This window comes from Globicephala melas, chromosome 1 (genome assembly GCF_963455315.2).
Source record: "Globicephala melas chromosome 1, mGloMel1.2, whole genome shotgun sequence".
Lineage (NCBI taxonomy): Eukaryota > Metazoa > Chordata > Mammalia > Artiodactyla > Delphinidae > Globicephala > Globicephala melas.
The window spans coordinates 17,072,962-17,091,373 of record NC_083314.1 but is presented as its reverse complement, the minus strand read 5'-3'; the positions used below and the strand labels follow the sequence as shown (position 1 = coordinate 17,091,373).

At 35.3% G+C, this 18,412-nt stretch overlaps 1 long non-coding RNA gene across 2 annotated transcripts in view; it reads left to right on the top strand.

Annotated features, from left to right (window-relative positions):
* LOC115859547 (uncharacterized) overlaps window positions 1-18,412 on the top strand; it is a 345,784-nt gene that overhangs the window by 129,980 nt on the left and 197,392 nt on the right. For both annotated transcript variants that reach the window (XR_009563647.1, XR_004042099.2), the window contains exon 2: window positions 4,613-4,804. This is a non-coding gene — a long non-coding RNA (uncharacterized lncRNA). The remainder of the gene's footprint in view (window positions 1-4,612; window positions 4,805-18,412) is intronic.

Below are 18,412 nucleotides of genomic sequence, written 5' to 3'. Positions count from 1 at the left end.
ATGATCTTGTCTAATTGGAACATTCCTCACAATGGCCATTGTAATTCCAGGTTGTTTTTTAGTAAGAATTTGTCATTTTCTAAGATATTTATAATTTCTGGAACCATAGTTCTTAGACATAAAATAGGCAGGTGTGCTGGAGGTGTCATGCTTTGACTCTTTAGAGCTTAAAGGTCACATTTCTTATTATTATCTATTAATTTTTTTTAGCTAAGTCTTTGGGTCTCTTGGAGGCAAACTAATACCTAAAAGGTTGTGTCACTGGGTTGGGAAATGTGTGACATTTTATGGTATATCTCATTGTATGGATATTTTCTTGAGATTGGTGGTGACCAACTTACCCTGACATGGGAGTCTTTGGCTTAGGTGGAAAGTACCTTAATAGCTTTTAAGTGCTCAATCAGTGCCCACTAATTTTTGTAGCATTTTGGCTTCTGAGATTCCCATTAGCAACAGCTTTTATCTACACAAAACAAGACAAATAAACAGGTGCACCTTAACGTACCAGCAGTATCCAGAGATGTTACTTTGTCCTGGCCAAGTAACACACACTCTTCCAATCTCCCCAGCCTCCCATTTATTATTCTAGTTAGATCATAATTTTGGTGAGGTAAATATTGTTAACATTTTTATGACTATTGTTGGAGGACAGAGGGAACGAAGAGTGCCCACTGAACTGAGAAGACATCTTGAGACTAAAAAACATGAGGCTGACAGCTCCATACAATCAATGGATCAGTTTATGATAGGGTAACTTACAGGGTGGGATCTGGATTGGGTAGACAATGATCCGGAAACATTGACAACTGCACTCACACTGCTGAGGGGCCATTAGGACAATTTTTTAGTTAACACAGGGTATGGGGTAAGGTATAGGTGCTTGGAAACAGGATGTGCATTCCTAACTTAAGATTTATGAATGGGTACTAGTCTCATGGGTGCCAGGAACACATCAGGGAAGGTTTTCCTCAGAAGGTTTTCCTAAGGACTAACAGAGCATAGAGGCTACCAGGTCCTAATGATTATTAAACAATGTCTATTAACTACAAAGCACTTGATAACAGAGAAGTGATTTGCTGAGTACAGTCCTGGGTAGAGTCAGTGAAAGGAGAAGTTGTAAGGCCCCAATATGGTGTCAGTTATGCTAACAGCCATACAGCTATGTATATGTGTTTCATGGCTACATCATTTAGCATTCTTTGAGTACTCTCTTTTCTCTACAGCTTGTTTTTCCTGTAATTAATAACTAACATTTTTATTTGCTTATTTTTCTATGTATTTTTAAATTACAAAATCATCCTAATACGAATAGTCTACATCTTTTTGCAGTGCATTCAGAATAGACAGTTGTTCTACCAATATAATCTTGAAGAAACCTTTATTGGAGGTTTCTCATCTGCTCCAATATGAACTAATTTCCTTCTGTCTAACCTGGTATGAAGCTGTCACTTGTGATCTTCTTCAATGCCCTCCTGAGATTCCTTTTCACTCTTTCTCCTGTATTGGATCTCCCATTTCTTTATCCATGTTTTCCTTCTTGGTTTACTTTCTCATTTTAGTAGATAACATTCTCTAGTAAATTCCTGAGAAAAGTTGCAATAGAAATATACTTTTTGAGGAATGTCAAAAAGTTTTTTCCCTGTTTAAAAATGTCGTTATTTTACCATCACACTTAAGTTTTAGCTGAGCTAGCTCTAGAATTCTAGGTTAGAAAATATTTTCCTTCAGAGTTTTGAACACCTTACTCAGTCATCTCTAGTTTTTAGTAATGTTGGTCAAAATTAAAAAAAAAATTCAGATTCCCAGTATTGTTAGAACTACTATATCATCCATCTCCAACATAGAATTTCATAGGTTCTACTCTTTGCTCCCAATATTAGTGGGAATTATGATTTTAAACCCCTGTCCCTCAGTTTGAAATTGTTTGGAATCATTTCATTGACAATGAGGTTACTAAGCCATTTTCTCATGTGTGCTCTCTGGATGATGTCCTCTGGTCTTGTCTTTTCATTTTCTTTCTTTTTATTTATATCTTTTCATTTTCCCTTTTATTTTCCATCTCTGTATTACTGCTCTACTTTGTGTGAATATTTTTACCTGTATCTTCCCTGTTTTTTATTGAGTTTTTCCCTAATTTGCTGTGAAATTTTACTTTCTAAAAGGTTTTTTAATTTTTTTACCAGTTGTTTTTATAGTAATTTAAAATATTTCTATGGATGCAATATATTTCTCTTTATCTCCCTGAGGGTAGTGATGATATTTAGGTTTTGGAGTCTTTATTTTTTGAATTGAAGTATGATTCACATACCACAAAATCACCATTTGAAAGTAGAAAATTCAACATTTGTTTGTCTATTCACAATGTTGTGCAAACACCACTAATTCCAGAAGATTTTCATAATCCCCCAAAGATACCCCATGCCTGTTAGCTGTCACTTTCTATCTCCCCTTTCTGCAGCTGCTGGCAACTGACCTCCTTTTTGTCCTTTTGGATTTACCTATTCTAGACATTTCATATCAGTGGAATCATACAATATTTGCCTTTTGTATTTGGCCATTTTCACTTAGCATAATATTTTCAAGGTTAATCCAAAACTTGTAGTATGTATCTTTACTACATTCCTTATTTATGGCTGAATAATATTCCATCGTGAGGCTATATCACTTTTGTTCATTCAGTTGATTGACAATTGGATTGTTTCTACATTTGGGCTATTAAAAAATAATGCTGCTATGAACATTTGTGTATTTTTATATTAACATGTGTTTTCAGTTATCTTGGGTATATACCTAGGAGTAGAATTACTAGATTATGTGGTAACACTTCATTTAAATTTTTGAGGAATTGCCAAACTGTTCTCCAAAGAGGCTACACCATTTTACATTGCTAGTGTTAATATGTGAGGGGTCCAATTTCTTTACTTTTTTACCAATATTTATTATTTTTCTTTAAAAAAATATGGCCATCTTAGTTTGTGTGAAGTAGGATCTCACAATGGTTTTGATTTGAATTTTTTTAATGAATAATGATTTAGATCATCTTTTCATGTGCATATTTTCCATTTGTATATCTTATTTTAGAGAAACATTTATTCAGGTCCTTTGAGTATTTTCTAGGCTAGAGGCTCATCAATTTTATTGATCTTTTCAAAGAATCAGCCTTTGATTTTGTTGATTTTTTTATTTCTTCTTTTCAAATGTATTGATTTCTACTCTAATGGTTCTTATTTCTTTCATTCTGCTTACTTTAGATTTAATTTGCTCTCCTTTTTCCAGTTTCTGAAGGTAGAAGCTTAGATTTTTGATCTTCAATCTTTCTTCTTTTCCAGTTTAAGCACTTATTGCTGTAAATTTCTCTCTAAACACTGCTTTCACTGTATGCATCAAACGTTGATAAATTATATTTTTATTTAGTTCATTTAGTTCAAAAAAATTAAATTTCTCTTGTGATTTCTTCTACGACTCATGTTATTTAGAAGTATGCTTTTAAATCTCCAAGTAATTTGTGATTTTCCTTTCTGTTATTTATTTCTAATTTAATTCCATTGTGGTCTAAGAGCAGACTTTATGGGATTTTTTTTTTAATTAGTTAAGGTGATTTTATGTCCCAGAACTGGTCTATCTTGGTAAATAATCCATGTGAACTTGAAAAAAATGTTGATTTTGCTGTTGTTGGATAAATTAGTCTATAGATATCCATTATATCCAGTTGATTGTCCCTTTTTTAAATTTATGCAATGCTCTTCTTTTTCTCTGTTAATTTTTCTTATTCTTAAGGCTGCTCTGTCTGAAATTAAAGTAAAGCTACTGAAGTAAAGCTACTTCACATTTCTTTCCTTTTCTTTTTTTCCCCAAATTTCTTTGGATTAGTGTTAGTATGGTTTATGTTTCACCATTTCTTTAGTATAGATTTGTATGTGTCTTTATATTTAAAATGGGTTTCTTGTAGACAGTGTATAAGTTGGCCTTAATTTTTGATTCATTCTGACACTATCTGCCTTTTAATTGGCATATTTAGCCCGTGACATTAAAGTGATTATTGATATATTTGGATGAAAATCTACCAAAGTTGTCACAGTTTTCTATTCACTGACATTGTTCTTACTTCCTGTTTCATCACGTGCTCTTTGTATGCCTTTTGTGGTTTTAATTGAGCTTTTTATACAATTCTATTTTCTCTCTTTTCTAGCATATCAGTAATATTTCTTTTTTTTGCTCTTTTTAGTGATTACTCTAGATTTTGCAATATATATTTACAACTAATCCCAGTCCACATTCAAATAACAGTATATATATATATATCACTTCACCAGTAGTACAAATACTTTGTATCAACAAACTATTCCTAAGTCTTCCCATCTGTTTCTTATATTATTGATTTCATTCATTTCACTTATACATGAGATATAATCATGCATATAGTACAAAAGCATAATCAAGCATATAATACAGAAGCATACGTAATTGAATACATTTTTGCTATTATTTGAACTCATTGTTATCTTTTAGATGAATTAAGACTATGAAACTGTTATGTGTTAGATTAATTAAGAACTTAAAAAATGAAGTTTTTATTTTTAAGTAAAGTGTTTTTTTTTTTTTTTTTTTGCAGTACGCGGGCCTCTCACTGTTGTGGCCTCTCCCGTTGCGGAGCACAGTCTCTGGACGCGCAGGCTCAGCGGCCATGGCTCACGGGCCCAGCCGCTCCGTGGCATGTGGGATCTTCCCGGACTGGGGCACGAACCTGTGTCCCCTGCATCAGCAGGCGGACTCTCAACCACTGCGCCACCAGGGAAGCCCCTAGGTAAAGTGTTTTTTTCCTCCAGCATCCTCTAAGATTTTTTTCTCAGTTTTGATTTTCTCCATTTTGAATATGATGTTTCTAGTTTTAGGGCTTTTTTGGGCATTTATCATGTTTGGGCTTCTTTGAGTTTCCCATATATGTAGTTTGCTATCAGACATTAATTTGGGGGAAATTCTCAGTCATTATTGCTTCAGATATTTATTTTGTTCCTTTATCTCTTTATTCTCTTACTGGTTTTCTCATCACACATATGATACACCTTTTTAGTTGTCCAACAGCTCTGATATTTTATCATTTTTTTCAATCATCTTCTCTTTGCTTTTCAGTTTTGCAATTTCCTATTGACATATCCTCACATATTCTTCCATATCCATGTCCTCTCTAGTAACTGAGTCTATCAAAGGCATTTTTCATTTCTGTTACAGTGTTTTTACCTCTAGTATTTCTCTTTGATTCTTTCTTAGAATTTCCATCTTTCTGCTTATATTACCTATTTGTTCTTGTATCTTGTTTACTTTTCCCATTAGTAGACAATGTGCAAATATGCTAAGAACTCTTAGCATATGAATCATAGTTATTTTAAATTTCTGATCTGATAATTCCAACATCCCTGCCATATTTGAGTCTGTTTCTGATGTATGAACTATCTGTTCCAACTGTGTCTTTTTACTGTTCGGTGTGCCTTGTAATTTTTAGTTATAGCTGGACATGATGTATTGGGTAGTAAGCACAACAGTAAATAGGCCTTTAGTAATGTGATGATAGATTGTGGAGGAATGAGAAGTGTTCTGTAGTCCTGTGATTAAGTTTCAGTTTTGGTGATCCTGTGCCTCTGGACTGTGAACTTTACCTATGCTTCTAGTACCCCCACCCTTTGGTGGGACAGGATGGCTACAGTAGGTAGGTTGGAATCAGGTGTTTCTCTTCCCTCATGGAAAACTAGGCAGAGCTGAAGTTGAATATTTCTCTTGAAAAGATAGAGCAGGCTGGAGTTGGATATTTTCCTTCACCCAGGTTGTTTATAGACTCTGGTAAAGGGATTTCACTTGAGCACACACCTTGTTTGAAGAACAGATACTCTGGTATATTTCAAAATTGTTACTTTTCCCCTTATCCTACCTATAATCTGAGGGGATTCTCTTCCAATATTCATTGTGATAGCCTGATTGAGCTCCTAGAGGTAAAGCTCAGAAGAGTGTGGAGGCCCTCTTACAGCTGGTTCCCTCTGGAGTTTTTAACTCTCAGTCTTGTACACCCTGAGCTTTCCGATATTCATCAATTATAATTCAGATTTTCCTACCTCAGTACTGGTTCCCATAGTTTTCTGCCTGTGAGTTTCTGCTCAGGTAAGTTGTGATTCTGTGTATTTGCCTGTCCATCTCTCCACCTTGGCGGGTAATGGTTTCCCCTGTGACCTTACTTCTCTGAGGGATCTAAGATGAGTAGTTGATTTTTCAATTCGTTTAACTTTTTATTTATTATTAGGACAGAGTGGCTGTTACCGAGTCCAAGCTTGTACTGCTTGCTGCATGACAGGCCAATTAAATAAATAAGAGATGAGCTGTTGGGGCAAGGAATAGTGACTTTATTTGGAAAACCAGTAGACTGAGAATATGGTGGACTGGTGTCCCAGTCCTTGCCTGGGTTTGGATGCTAGTTGCTTATAGAACAAAGTGGGGGAGCTGAGGAGGTAAAGTAAAAAAGGTGCTAAGTTGCTGCAAGTATTTCCTGGTTCCAGCCAGATTCCAGAGAGGATGTGTTTATTTCTTCCTTCCTGCAACCATTCACAGGTGGGCCTGGTCAGGGTGTTTCCTGTGAGCTAAACAAAGGTATTTTAGCTTAACACTTAGTCATGGGAGGCAGAGTTCCTGGAGGGGGACCATTATGTGTACTTTAAGTTATAGACAACATCCCTTTAGTGATTGGCTTGTAGCAAAAGCAGTAGAATACAAAATTTTAAGTGAAAGGAACAGATCCAATGTGGAGTCAGATTTGTTCTTCCCAATTACATGGTAACTCCGAAGATTCTTATATGCTAGTCCCAAACCAGAAGTTTTTCTTTTTAATTTTAATAATAACTCACATTTTCAATATTTCATGTGGGTCCAGGTTCATAGATAGAAGACTCAACATCCTGAAGGTGTGGGTTCTTCTCAACTCGATTTCTATATTCAGTGCAATCCCTCTCAAAATTCCAGCAGGCTATTTTGTTTTTATCAACAAACTGATTCTTAAATTTATATGGAGAGGCAAAAGAACAGCCAGAATAGCCTACACAGTATTGAAAGAATAATTGGAAGGCTGACAAGACTTACTGTAAAACAACAGCAATCAAGACAGTATGGTTTGGTGAGAGAATAGACAAATAGAACCGAAATATACCCACATAGATACAGTCAACTAACATTTGACAAAGGAACAAAGGCAATACAATAGAGAATAGGTAGTCTTCTCATCAAATAGTACTGGGACAACTGGACATACACACAAACAAAACAAAAGTATTACTCTATACACAGACCTTACACCCTTCACAAAAATTAAGTCAAAATGGATCATAGACTTAAATGTAAAACTCAAAAGTATAAAACTCTTAGATGATAATATAGGATAAAATCTAGATGGCCTAGAGTATGGTGATGATATTTTAGATACAACACCAGAGGTATGATCCTTGAAAAAAATAATTGAATAGCTCTGCTTCATTAAAATTTAAAAATTATGCCCTGCAAATAGACTGTCAAAGAGGGAGAAGACAAGCCATAAACTGGGAGAATATGTTTGTAAAAGCTCTCTCTGATAAAGGACTGTTATTCAAATTATTCACAGAACTCTTAAAAGTCAATAATAAGAAAATGAAAAGCCTGATTAACAAATGCACTAAAGGGCTTCCCTGGTGGCGCAGTGGTTGAGAGTTCGCCTGCCGATGCAGGGGACGCGGGTTCGTGACCCGGTCCGGGAAGATCCCACATGCCGCGGAGCGGCTGGGCCCGTGAGCCATGGCCGCTGAGCCTGCGTGTCCGGAGCCTGTGCTCCGCAACGGGAGAGGCCACAACAGTGAGAGGCCCGCGTATCGGGAAAAAAAAAAAAAAATGCACTAAAGACCTGAACAGACCTTATCATAAATGATACCCAGATAGGCAAAAAAACATATGAAAAAGTACTCCATATCATTAGTCATTAGGGAAATGCAAGTTAAAACAGCAATGAGATATGCCTACATACCTATGAGAATGGGTAAAATCCAGAACACTGACAACAGTAAATGTTGGTGAGGACAGGAGCTCTCATTTATTACTGGTGGCAATGCAAAATGACACAGCAATTTGGAGGACAGTTTGGCACTTTCTTTTAAAAACTAAACATACTCTTACCGTACTATCCAGCAATCATGCCCCATGGTATTTACCCAAAGAGTTGAAAATTATGTCCACACAAAAATCTGCATATGGATGTTGATAGCAGTTTCATTCATAATTGCCAAAACTTAGAAGCAACCAAAATGTCTTTCAGTAGATGAATGGATAAACAGCTGTGGTACATATAGACAATGGAATGTTATTCAGTGTTAAAAAGAAATGAACTATCAACCCATAAAAACAATTGCAGGAACCTTAAATGCATATTTACTAAATGCATGAAGCCAATCTGAAAAGACTACCTACTGTATGATTTCAAATATATGATATACTGAAAAAGGCAAAACTATGGATATAATTTAAAAAATGTGGTTGCCAAGTGTTGGGAGAGGAGAAGGAATGAATAGGTAGAACACAGATTTTTAGCACAGTGAAACTACTCTCTATGATATTATAATTGTGGATACATACCATTGTAAATTTGTCAAATTCATAGAATGTACAACTCCAGGAGTGAACCCTTATGTAAACTGTGGTCTTTGGATGATAGTGATGTGTCAATTTAGGTCATCAGTTTTAACAAATATCTCTCATGGGAGATGTTGTTAATGGGAAAGGCTATGCATGTGTAGGGGCGTGGAGTATATGGGAAATCTCTGTACCTCTGTTCAATTTTACTGAACCTAAACTGCTCTAAAAAATAATGTTTAAAAAATCTCATACTGATTTTTTTTCTAGTTTTTTAAAAATTAATTAATTAATTTTTCGCCGTGTTGGGTCTTCTTTGCTGTGCGTGGGCTTTCTCTAGTTGCGGCAAGCGGGGGCTACTTTTCGTTGCGGTGCACGGACTTCTCATTGCAGTGGCTTCTCTTGTTGCAGAACACGGGCTCTAGGAGTGCAGGCTTTAGTAGTTGTAGCTCGTGGGCTCAGCAGTTGTGGCTCGCGGACTCTAGAGCACAGGCTCAGTAGTTGTGGCACATGGGCCTAGTTGCTCCATGGCATGTGGGATCTTCCCGGACCAGGGCTTGAACCCGTGTCCCCTGCATTGGCAGGTGGTCTCTTAACCACTGTGCCACCAGGGAAGTCCCAATTTTTTCTAGTTTTTGCTTCTGTTCTACTTTTGCTTCATATTAAATGTTTGTTTCTTTTGTATAGAAATTATGCTTTCATTCATGTCTTTGAACACATTAATCAATTTATTTCTAATTATTTATTAGACTTCTACAAATCAGCTTCATCTGAGGTAAAATATTGTTTAATTTTTGATTTTGGGTGTCCATTTCACTTTAATTTTTTTTCATTTCTTCGAGTGTTTTGGATTTTTAGTTTGCGTATTTATTTCCTATGTGAGATGTCTTATATTCTCTTTCTCTGAGTATTCTGTCTAGCAACTTTGTAACTACCTTCTCTCAGCTCCCTGTGCTCCAAGTTCAAACTCGGTAATATAAAGGCAGCTCACAACTCCTCCCTGGTGATATTGAATATGTTAAAAATTCAGTTTCCAAGACAATAGGGCACTGTTCAGTTCCTGGGTGGGATGCTTTGTGTGTTCTCTGCAGTCTTAGATATGCAACTTATTAAAAGCTGTAACCTGAGGCAATGGTCAACGCCTTTTGTTCTGGTCCTCTTTTTATGATATGGGGAACATAACAGTTTCTTGATACAAACTGTGACCCTTATTTTGGGATCCTGCCTTGCACATAGACTTTTGAGTGAGTTTCCTTTACCTGACATGGCCAAATTCTCAGTTGTCACCTCCAATTCCAGACCCGAAGACCATCATTTATGGTCTTATGAGGTGGCCTTCCAACCTCACCAACATTTCTAGTTTTATGAAGATGTTTATGGTCCTTTTGAACTGCCCTATGTGCTTCTTTTTTCTCCTATTTTTTTCTATTTCATTAACTAATTGTATTTGTGGTGAAGGAAGTGAGTCAAAACATGAATTCAATATATCATCTGTACAAGACATTCTTTGACTAGCTATTAACACTTATTTTAACACTTAACCCCTAGCTCATTCTGTTCCTCTACATGTTTGTAATGTTTCTTGAATCCTTGAAAATGCCAAGCTCTTACCCACCTCAAATGAAGAAACAGTTTCCTCCACCTAAAACACTTCCATCTAAGTTCTTCACACGGCTGACATTTCATCTTCCCAGGTCATAGCTTAAGTCACCTCACCAGAGAGGCAGTCCCTGATCACACAATATAAGTGGACCTTCCTCCTGTTTCTTCTTCTTCTTTTTATTATTATTTTACCTCAGAATCTTGTTAGGTTTCCTCAGAGCATTCTTTAAGATGTATTATTTATTTATTGGTTTATTGGCTGGTTGTATGACCACCATACCCTCCATCAGAAGGTAAGTTCTATATAGAGCATTTCTATGAAAGTTGTGTGGTTCAGCCACTGCCTGGCATTTGTTGAGTGAATGTATAAAATGAATCTTTTTGTGAATGAAGTATACCAGTGCTTAAACAGAATCCACTTTACACACACAAAATGTATGAGTCTAGATTGTTAAAACATTCTCTTTTTTCCTCTCATGAAAGTAAGGGGTGAACTAAATTCTAAATCAGTAAAGCCTACAGATAATGTGTGGTTATTTACATTTATAGATTACAAATCAAGCATGATTATTGAAAATTTATTTAGAATTATCATAAGAAATGATTCCTTGCAACCAAGGGTAATCCTTGGACTTATTTATGTTGCAGTTCTCAGTGTTTGCTTTAGGTCTTTAGAAACACCTTAATTTTCTCACTGCAAAGACTATAAAATTTGAAAGCTGTTGATGGAAAATTATTGTAGGATTTACTTTGAGCTCAGAAGCAAAATTTTAGATACTTATTCAAGACTTACCTTATTCACTGAAGCGCAGCACCTTGATATGATTAAAAGCCTCCAGTGACTAATTCCCATATGAATTTTCTAAGTTATTCTTTTACTTCAGAAATATTTTGGAACCTCTTAAAGGTTTAGACTGAGACGAAAAAAAAGAATAATTACTTAGAACTTCAGTTTCTAAGAGCTTGAGTAGGAATGAGTTAGATTTTCAAATTCAGGTAAGTTAATACTTAATTCAATAGCTGTTGACAAACATAATTGATGGAAAATGTGTTTGTAGATCATGTGTTCTATTTTCTTACCAAAATATGTGAATTATAACTGGAATTCTATGGTTTGGAACAAACATGAACTTGAATTAGGAAATTTAATTAAATGTGGAACAATGGGGAAATTGTGAATAGGGAGGTAAAGAGAACCAAAACTCTTACACCATTCTATTATTTACCAAAAGCTGCCAAATTTTGAATCCTTGTATACCATGTGATAAAGCACAATATGAAAATTAAGCTTCTGTCTTAGTCATCTGTTCATTATACACTATATTAGCTTGGGACGTTAAAGAAATATTTTAGTAACACTGCAAGAATTGCAGCCAGCAATCTTTTCCGGGTTATGTGCAAAGTAAACAGTGACTAGGAAGAAAACTTACTCAGTGAGAGAACTTTTTAATTTTATAACTATAACGTCTGGTGTAGGGGGAGGAAATGAAATTAAATTGCAAGGCTATTAATGAATTCTGGTTTTGTTTAGGTATAGTATCTTTTCACCAAGAGGATATGCTGTATATCTTTTTAGCATGATAAGATCATAGAAAAAAATAATAAGTATTATTCTAATTTAGGCACAAACACTAGAAGAATTACTTGTGGCTTGGAAATGAAATAGTTTTAAACCAAGAGAGGGATTTTTTTGAGTACATGGAGGTTTCAGTTCCTTTCTACTCTGACGAGGAGCAAATGGACAGATTTTGCACCAAGAGATGTTGCAATAGAAGAACTGGGCTTTTTAATGTTCAATATCATTTTGTTTATATTTTCCCAAGATAATTGCATGTCTTCATACCCTCTCATATTTTATCTGTGTCATTTCTGATGCAGGCAGAGAATCAAAGCTTCATTCAATTCTTTTTGTAAAGCATCCAGTGTTGTTTTCAAATAAATGATGAATGAATATTTTTTAAAATATTCAACAATGTAAGAGGATCATTAGTTTCTTTATATGTTCATATTATGTTCATGAACTTTTCAAAATGTTGCTTATATTTCCTCCTCCAATTGCCATAGATCAGTCTTGCAGAAAATGTTCATTTGTCTCACTTTTATTGCACCCTCATCTGGCAAGCTTTCAGGTTCTATTAGAGCCACAGTAGTCATTTCCCTGGTGGTTTTGATACAATACAAAGAAACCAGATCAGAAGACCTGTTTATTTTATTTCTTCAGCTTTTCCCCTCAGTACTTAATATTTTATTTTCCTTTTCATTGAGATAGGTATCATTGCAATAATTTTACAGATCCAGGAAAAGTTAGATTCCTAATAGCGTCATTGCTGATACATGATTTTTGTCCCTGTACAGGTCTTTGATATTCTGAACTCTGGGGTTGTGATTTTGTTACATCATTACCCCATTGCTTTTGCCTTCATACTCACTCCTGTCTAGAGATCCTTATTTCTAATGAGAAGGGCTGGGAGGGAGTTAAGAAAATATTTACCTCATAACCAGGAAGGAAACTGGCTTACACCCTGAAACATTTGAGCTCAGAAAAAGAGACAAGCATACCATTAGGCTCATTTCATTAAAAAAAAAAAATCATCAGTAGTCATTCAACCTTGTTCACCCAAACTGGAGGTAGCACAGCAATGTGGTTGATAGCCCAACTCTGAACTATTAATATTTTGACAACCGAGATTTTTAAAAATTTATTTTTATTGAAGTATAGTTGATTTATAATGTGGTATTGGTTTCTGGTGTACAGCAGAGTGATTCCATTATACATATATATATGTTGTTTTTCATATTATTTTCCATATGGTTTATCACAGGATATTGAATATAGTTCTCTGTGCTGTACAGTAGGACCTTGTTGTTTATCCATTCTATATATAATAGTTTGCATCTGCTGATCCCAAACTCCCAATCCATCCCTCCCCACCTCCCCTCCCTCTTGGCAACCACGAGTCTGTTCTCTATGTCTGTGAGTCTGTTTCTGTTTCACAGATAAGTTCATTTGTGTCATATTTTAGATTACACATATAAGTGGTATCATATGGTATTTGTCTTTCTCTTTCTGACTTCACTTAGTATGGTAATCTCTAGGCCCATCAGTGTTGCTGCCCATCTTCTTTATCCATTTATCTGTTGATGGACAGTTAGAACAACCGAGACTTTAACCAGACATTAAACCTGTCCCCACCACTTCCTACCTAGGTAACATCAGACTTATTCTTTACTTATAAAAATATGAGGTCTATGGTCAATGGTCCTCCTTACAAAAAGTGTGTGCATATCATGTCGCTATTAATAATCCCCCTCTGTACACCCCTATAAACTGAGGCTTCATAAACATGCACTTTAACTGCACCCCTCTTTTTCTTTTCCCTACTAAAAGGAAACACACATACACATCCAAATAGGAACAAAATAAGAGCAATAAAAGCAAAATTAAAAACTTAAATGTAGATTATAAAAGAAAATCCTGGTGCATAGGGAAAACCAGTAAAGACCTAAGTATAGTATACCACATGAAAAATTTTAAAGTCTTACTTTAAAAATGAAACCAAGAAAATGGAAAGATTGAAGAATCCCATTCAAGAGAAAACTATGGGTTGCAGTCTATATGTCAGGACTGAATTCTAAAGGAGAAAATCAGGAAAAGATAAAAAGAAAGATGGGGAATATAGTTATATGGTTGAATGTTGAACTTGTCATAAGTTTAGATATGATGATTGCAGACGGATAAGGGACTGATTTATACTGGAAAACTTCTGCCCATTTTTTTATTGGTTTGTCAGTAAAGTATTATATTACCTCAACAAGATCTCATCTTATAGCCTTACATTTTAAATTAGAAATAATTGCTATCTCCTTGCCTGAAGGTTTAGCTTGATTATTAAATAAATAATGAGAAAATAAGTTATCATGGAAATAAATGCTTGAAACTGAGGTTTCCATTTTGATGATAGCTAATACTCCTGATAACTAAGTCTGTTTTCTGAAAAGGTCAGAAAAAAATTAATAAAGGAATGGTTTTTGAGAATGTGTGTGCGTTATTACTACTTAACTTCTCTGAGAGCAATGACAATAGTTGAATTTACTCATCCTTTAAAAATGTTTGTTTGGAATTAAAGCATGGACATAATTATAACAAATTCAAAATAGCCAGTTTTACCCAATTTAACCAAATAAGTTGTGATATGAAGATGTGAGAATAATAAACTTCATTTAGAGGCTTCAGATATCATTTTTACTGTATTGACAGCTGTTCTCCGTCAAAGGCAGTTATAGAAGAGATGGGTTTTCAAGCTGTCTGCTTTGGTCTGATAGTCCTTGTGCTGCACTTCTTTTATCACAATGTGTCCTGTAATAATCAAATTCACAAAGCAAAGCAAGCCATATCCTAGAAATGATCACCTATTAAGCAATGGGAAAATGTAGTCAATACTAGAGAAAAATGTTTTGTTTTTTATTTCCTTTTGGTTTAATTTTTTCTCATTGATGAGAGTACACAGTTGATTCAGCATGTATTTTTTTTCATTCAGTAATCAGAATTTTAATATTAGAGTTACTTAGATTTAGAGAAGAAAAATGTTTCCTGTTTACTTCTGATGTTTGATTGTTTACCAGATTGCATAATCTGGAACTTTGAATTCATAGGCTGAGCATCTTCCTATAATTGACTGTAACATCATATTCTAAGTTCCAGAGAAAGATACTTTGTGTTTCACTTTTTCCCCCCAAATTATTAGTATCTCAGTTTGTGTTTACAACACCCTTGACAATAGGTATGGCAAGGGTTGTACTATTATAATTTCATAGATACAATATCTGAGACCCAATATAGTTGACCTAAAGTTCCTCCCCCTCAGAGTTTTTCCCACTAACCTAAAGAGAAAAATGCATCTTAATTCTTAATATGTTTAATAAATAAACAAATAACTGAATCGTTCTTACTTATCCAAGTTGATAGTCTACAGAGTCTGGACCCCAGTCTGGTCTCAGTTGACAATAATGGTGTTAGGGAGGAAGCGAGAGACCAAATACCACTGACCCTGAAACTTCTGGACTCTTATCCATGTTCTGCACTGGATGAAAACATTTGCTTTTGCCTGAAGATACTGTTCAGAACTAAAAGAGAAATTTTATGGATACAGTCAACTGGCTAGCAGTCCCTAACTCAGCCTCCCCCAAATTCCCATTAAAATATTTATGCAGACTGTGAAAAATAATGAAAATTCCTCAACATCAAACACTTGGACTGAGCATCAATTTACTTCTAGGATCTGAGAGAAATGTCTGCTTGGCAGAAGACTCCTTTCATGCTCTTTTGCTAAGAACAGTTTTAGTTGCCAGGCATTAAAGGGGACAATTTTCCCTCTCCAAAAATCTTCCTGCTGGCATCTTATTTTCTTCTGATGGAATTTCTTCTCCTCTTTCAAGATATTGTTTCTTCTTGAATCCCATTGATAATGGTAAACATTAAAAAAGAAACTTTCTTCTTTTTTCTAATAAATAATCTTCATTGTATATTCTTGTGAGGCTCTGGGATGATATTCTATTTTTTTTTTCGTTTTGCATAATTTTTCCACAGAGGCCCTAAGGTCTACACTTAAACAGAAAACTGGGCAGCAGTTTCTTTTTCGAGGAACCAGCTTTTCAGCTAACCCGAGTACCTTCTCTCTACTTCTTCTCTCTTAGGACTCACCTGTCATAGAACACTTGTGAAGACACTAATTTGAGCATATCACATCCTGAGGGGTAAGGTGAGGACAGGGCTAAAATTCCCTAAATAAAATAATTTGGAAGAGAGCAGAAGTTCAGGTAGCAATAAATGTTAGCATTACATTTTTTATGAGAACTAGGCAGTGAGTGCAGAAAGAGGCTTAATTTAGAAAATATGCACAAAATATGCATAAAATATCAATGCTGGGATTATATGAAGGATTCCTACTACTGGTTTCCAGTCTGACATGTAGGGAGCTTGGAAGTCACTACTCCATCCTAAGAAGAAGTAAAAAACTGAACAAACGTAAAAATCATCAGTTTTTCTTCGATCACTTAGAGAAGTGAGATCACAGGGCAAGCTGCTGCCCCAGAACTTGGAGAGACACATAGGAGAACACAGAGAACCACAACTTAACTGGAGCAGACACTCATGAGCAGGAATGGCCCGATGAAGCAATGCTGGGTTAGGAGAAACTAAACTGTAATCAATTGCTGTAGGCTCAGTGTAGACAAATTAGATAATTTAAAACCCCAGGGGGGGGGTCCCAGTCATAGGGGAATCCCCACACTTCTGTGGGTTTTACCACCAGTTCAACTAGGATCTCACAATGAATATTAGAGGAAAAAAATTCCCTTGTACAACAGCAGGGGGAGGGAAAAGTAGCCATTTTGAAATATTCCAGAGCATTTTTTTCTTCTTAAGAAGGCCTGGGCTCAAGAGAAACTATTTTAGCAGAGTCTAATATACTGGATTTTTTTTTTTCCAGAGCCTAATCAACCTTGCGGAAGGAAAATACACAAATACAGCCCAGTCTTGCCTTCTATGTATGGGAAGGGAAATATCCCACTCCAGTTCCCTCTAGCCTTCCACATGTGGAGAAGAGCAATACCAAGTTCCATCCTGTTCTAGCCATTCTGTCCTACCTAAGGGAGGGAAACTGAGAAGCACTGGTGAAGTTCTCAATCCAAGGGTGCAGAATTATGAAAAAAACTGAGACCTAATTATAGAACTACAGAATACTTTCCATCCCCCCATAACTTACTGACACATTACTAAAGGCCTATTTACTGCAGTTCCTTTTACCCAGGACATGATACCCAGTTTTTACCAAAAAATTACAAGGCATACGAAAAGAATAAAATACAGCCTAAAGAGATGGAGCAAACATCAGAAACAGACTCATATATGGCAGGGATGTTGGAATTACCAGACCAGGAATTTAAAGTAACTATGATTAACATGGTAAGGACTCTAATGGAAAAAGCAGAAAACATGCAAGAATAGATAGGTAATGTAAGATGGAAATTTTAAGAAAGAATAAAAAAGAAATGCCAGAGTTCAAAATATCAGACAGAGTAAAGAATGCCTTCAATGATCCCCTTAATAGACAAGGCACAAGTATGGCGTCTCTGAGGATATGTCAATAGAAACTTACAAAACTGAAAAGCAGTGAGAAAAAAAGAGTGAAAAAAATGGGATAGAGTATCCAAGAACTGAGGGACAACTATAAAGAGTGTATCATACACATAGTGGAGCTATCAGTAGGAAAATAGAGAAATAGGTGTGAGGTGATATCTCATTGTAGTTTTGATTTACATTTCTCTAATAATTAGCAATGTTGAGCATCTTTTTATGTGCCTTTTGACCATCTGTATGTACTAATTGGAGAAATGTCTATTGAGATCTTCTGCCCATTTTTTTATTGATTTGTTTTTTTGATATTGAGCTGTATGAGCTGTTTGTATGTTTTAGAGATTAAATGCAGTCTCTTCAATAAGTGGTGCCAGGAAAACTGACAGCTACATGTAAAAGAATGAAATTAGGACATTCTCTAACACCACACACAAAATAAACTCAAACTTAAATAAAGACCTAAAAGTAAAACTGGATACTATAAAATTCCTAGAGGAAAACATAGGCAGAACACTCTGACATAAATTGCAGCAATATCTTTTTGGATCCGTCTCCTAGAGTAATGGAAATAAAAACAAAACAAAACAAAATCCAAATGGAACCTAATTAAACGTAAAAGCTTTTGCACAGCAAAAGAAACTATAAACGAAATGAAAAGACAAACTACAGAATGGGAGAAAATATTTGCAAATGATGCAACTGACAAGGGATTAATCTCTGTCATTTTTTGAAGGACAGTTTTGTCAAAATCTTGGTTGGAAGTTTTTTTTTTTTCCTTTCAGCACTTTAAATATGATATCCTCCTGTCTTTTCACCACTGTGGTTCCTGATGAGAAATTGGCTGTTAATTTTATTGAGGATCCCTCATAAATGATGACTCACTTCTTTCTTGCTACCTTCAAGATTCTCTATCTTTGGCTTTTAAAAGTTTGATTATAATGTGGCTCAGTGAGGTATCTTTGCTTTTATACAACTTGGAGTTCACTTCATTTTTTATATTTGTAGAATCATGGCTTTTATCAAATTTGGGAAATTTTTAGCAAT